We start from the raw sequence: 5,066 nt of genomic DNA, 5'->3' as shown, positions 1-5,066 counted from the left end.
AACAGGTTAGGGTGGTCACTGCCTAGAAATCCCTGAAGATCCGGAAGATGACTAAACTAGAGGAAGGGGTAGCAACAAAGAAGATGGTATTTAACAAAGGATTATGAATACTGAATCTTTATGTAATTCTCTTTTCCTTAGTTGCTAGGGTATTAGAATAGTTAGAAGGAAAAAATTGATATGGTGGAACTGTAAGCCATAGCATCCCTTGAAATATGTTCTATAGATACTTGTTAAATTGTAATTTGAAAGCTATACTTTTTTGTATGTGTTAGATTTCACAATAAGGAAATGACTAAAACTAAGGTACTATACAACTCATAATAACTTTGGAAATTTCCTATATATCTACTAGTTAAATAGTACTTAGAAAGATATTACCTTTTTGTATATATGTTATATTTTATAATAAAGAAATAACTGAAACTGTGGAATTGTAGCCTATAATATTCTTTGTGATTTGCTCTCCAACTACTTGTTAAATTGCACTTGGAAAGCTATTACTTTTATGTATATATGTTATATTTTACAATAAAAATATGATAAATAAAAAAATACTACTAAAACAGAAAAAAAAAAACAAAAAAACAAAAACCCAGCATGGTATTGGCACAAGGACAGACATATAGGCCAATGGGATAGAAATGAGAGCTCAGAAATCAACTCTCACATTTATGACCAACTGATTTTTGACAAATTGGCAAAGACCACTTCACTAAGAAAAATGAGTTGCTTCAACAAATAGTGTTGGGAAATCTGGATCTCCGTTTGAAAAAAAAAGGAGGACCCTACCTCACATCATATACAAAAAATAACTCAAAATTGATCAAAGACCTTAATACAAGAGGGAGAACTATCAAACTCCGTGAAGAAAATGTAGGGAAGCATCTTCAGAACCTTGTTTCAGGCAATGGTTTCTTAGACTTCATACCCAAACCCAAGCAACAAAAGAAAAAAATAGATAAATGGGACCTCATCAAAATTAAAAACTTTTGAGCCTCTAAGAACTTTATCATGAAAGTAAAATGACAACCTATGCAATAGGATAAAATATTTGTAAACCACATATCCAATAAAGGATTAATATCCAGAATATAGAAAGAAATCCTTCAACTTAATGACAAAAAGACCAAAAACCCAATTAAAAATGGGCAAAAGACTTGAACAGATCAATTTCAAGATATTGAAATTTCTTGAAAAAATTTCAATATCATTAGTCATCAGGGAAATGCAAGTCAAAACCAAGAAGAGATACTACTTCACACCACTAGAATGGCTACTAAAAAGAGAAACAGAAAATAACAAGTGTTGGAAAGGATGTGGAGAAATAGGAACACTCATTCATTTTTGGTGGGAATGTAAAATGGTGCAGCCACTGTGGAAGATAGTTTGGGAGTTCCTCAGAAAGTTAAGTATGTAAGAACCATATGACCTGGCAATCCCACTACTAGGTATATACACAAAAGAATTGCAAGAAGGGAGTCACACAGATATTTGCACACTGATATTCATAGAAGCATTATTCCCAATTACCAAAAGATCGAAGCAACCCAAGTGTCCATCAACCGGTGAATGGACAAATAAAATGTGGGCTATACATACAATGGGATATTATTCAGCCATAAAAAGGAATGAAGTCCTGATATATGCTACAACATGGATGAACCTGGAAGACACCATGTTGAATGAAATAAGCCAGACACAAGAGGACAAATATCATGATTTCAGTGATTTGAAACAATTAGAATAAGCAAACACATATAGTCAGAATCTAGAATATAGGTTACCAGGGGACAGGTTGGGATAGGGAATGGAAAGTTAAGGCTTAAAATGTGCAGGGTTCCTATCTGGAATGATGGAACTGTTTTGGTAATGGATGGTGGTGATGGCAGCACAACATTGTGAATGCAATTTATAGCACTGAAATATATATCTGAGTATGATTAAAAGGGGGGGAAATGTTAGATTGTATATATGGAAACAAGAATAAAAAATTTTTTTAAAGCCTTGGAACTACACCATACAAACAGCAAACCCTAAGTTAAACCATGGACTTTAATTAATAGTACAATTATAAAAATGTGCTATAATGAATTGTAACAAATGTTCCACACCAATGCAAGTTGTGGTGGGGTGGTATATGGGAATCCTGTATTTTATGCATGCTTGTTCTGTAAACCCACAACTCCTCTAATATTGAAGAAAAAAAGAATTGCTTAAGCATATTAGTTTACTTATTGATTTGTTATTCAATTAAATATTTATCTTTCACTCATTTTCCAAACTGCATCCAGAGCATCTTTAGAAATCACAAGTCTGAGTCTGATCATGTTAGTCACCTCCTTAAAATCTTTCAATGCCTAATCTTTTCTACTGAGATCAAGAGATAAATCCTTATTAAGACCTCGAAAAGGTCGTTTATGCCCTGGACCACATCTGCTCTTCAGACTGATCTCTAATTACTCACCCTTCAGATGGCAATGCAAGCACTACTTCCCTAGAGAAGCATTCCCTAACCATTCCTCCTCCCCCCTGTGTAGTCTAGGTAGGGTTTTTGTTTGATTGCTTTTGATGGTCTTTCATTTAGAGCACTTATTTCAGGTTGTGATTAATATTATCATTTGATTAACATCATCATTTGATTAACATCAGTGTCCCCCACCAGAAAGAAAGCTCATCAATCACAGGAACTTCGCACTTTCTGTTTACTTTTGACTTGCCAACTCAGAGTGGAGTGCTTGATACATGACAGACACTAAAACATGAAGCTGTGAAGGACTTGGGCACCTATCAGGCATCTCCCACTGTGCTATGTTCTATGATCAGAAACATTAAAATCTACACTCTGCCATTAGGAAGCTCACAGTTTAGTGAGGGCAGACAAACATGTAAATAGGAAAAACAACACACTAAAGCAAGTGTTAGAATATAGACATATAATGACCCCAAAGAGGAAGGAGCATGCATTCCTTTTCAGGGAAAGTTAGGCAAGATTTCTTGAGGAGCCGACTTGAAAAATGAGTAGGAGTTGGCCAGGTTGACAGGGCAGGAGAGTTTTCCAGACAGAGGCATGGCTAGAGTGTATTGACCCTGACAGGCAATGGAGGGAAAAATGCAGTTGACAGGTAATCAGAAACCAGGTCATCATGGCCTTGAAGATCTTGTGGAGAAGTTTGCTCTTCTTTATCCTGCAGGTGACAGGAAGCCAGATTTTCCTGAGCTTAGATTCCAGGATTGGGGCACAGAAGTAAGTGGTCAGGGAAGAAACCACAGTATGATTATTCCTAATCAGAGGATTATGACTTAGATTGTGATTTAGATGGACTTATTATTACAACACAAAAACTGTTTTTAATGATTTGGCTAGATCTATTGTTAGCAAATACATTATTTGGATCAAACAAATACATCATGATTCAGGAGCTTCAATTGTAATTGATGAGCCTTTAGAAAGATTGAACAATTGGGCCATTACTATTAGAGGAATCCAGGACCTGATACAAAAGGCATAATATTTGCTGCAGAGAATTGTGTGAAATATATTTCTAAAAATATTTCTGATTTAATTTTTTTAAAACCTAAAACCCAGAAGCAACAAGTTTTTATTAGCCAGAATAATACTTGATTATGAAACCAAGCTAAATAAATTCCAATTGTTTTAATTTCATACTTTCAACCATTAAACCAAAAACTTGCTAGTGCCTACTCACTAAAGTATAAAATTTCATTTCCCATTGTAGTAAGATTTGATAGAAAAAGATATAATATTTTTTATGTGGTATTTTGAATTATGTGGGAAATATTTAGGAATAGTTAGAAAATATTTTAACTGTGAATGTTTTATACAGTATATTGGCAATTATATTGATACTTAAATGGTTTAATTTCCTTTACAAATTGAAAATGCTGATGTGTAAAAAATTGAATTAATTTGAAGTTTTAATTTTTTAATAGTTGAGGGAGATCCTTATCCCTTCAAGAAGAATGTCCTTTTCATGAAACTTGGTTTGCTGTGTTTGCTTCGGGAAGAAGTAAGTGAGAAGTTTTCTTACATTTCAACTCTAAATTTGTTCTGAACTAGATACGTAGTAAAATTATTTTTTTAATGGATTAGTACTGACATTATTTTTTGTGCTTGTATGAAGTCCTAAAATTTCACTGCTAACTATAGCCAAGATGATAACTCAGATTACCCATCAACTGCTGTTCTCTACAGAGTGCCATTTTTCTAACTTGGCTTTGAATTATACCAGGATTTGGAAACCAAGGCACACAGATTGCATAATTGTATACTCAAGCTTGGGTTACAATGACTTCATCATATATATCAGAGCCAATTATTATATAGTTCATGAGGAAACAGTTACTCCTTATCTTTAACTGGGCAAAGCACTATACATCAAAGGCTAGGCTTACACTTATTTTTAAAACTATAAAAGTGGATAGGCTTATGTGGAGGGCCAAACCCATGTTTTGGTTAGGATGTGAGGTCTGCCAAAGTGCCTGCTGCTGAACACCATGCTCCTACTGCTTAGTCATTTCTGTGACACTAGCAGCATTCCCTCTCATGGTTTATTGCAAAGTCATAAAGCAAGCAAACAAACAAAAACTTTCTGCTTCCTATAGAAAGAACTACATTTATGTTTCATTCATAAATGAAAAAAGCATAGGAAGATGCAGGTTTGGTGAAACCTGAAGCTTGTAGCATTTTGGGTGTCCTCTTTATGGAAAAGAACCGAGAAATATTGTACTTTGCAAACTTTACAAACACAAATACCTATGCAAACACATTTTGAAGGCTGCTTCAGGGGCTAAAGTTTAGATCTATTAGTTTCATGGTAAGTTTGCCTCTACAGAAGACATATTTTAGATGAACTTGATAGGACTTTTAAAAAATTAACTTGACATTTCTTTTAGATTTTAGTTTAACATGCTAAATTACTTTGCCAATGAGAAAATATTTTTAAAAGTGCAATTTGTGAATTTATAGATTTTACTTTTGACTTACGGCTATATAGTTGCTATATATATAAGTGTTTTGTAGCATATGGAATATGATTGAGGGT

This window comes from Choloepus didactylus, chromosome 2 (genome assembly GCF_015220235.1).
Source record: "Choloepus didactylus isolate mChoDid1 chromosome 2, mChoDid1.pri, whole genome shotgun sequence".
Lineage (NCBI taxonomy): Eukaryota > Metazoa > Chordata > Mammalia > Pilosa > Megalonychidae > Choloepus > Choloepus didactylus.
This window is presented reverse-complemented; position numbering follows the sequence as displayed.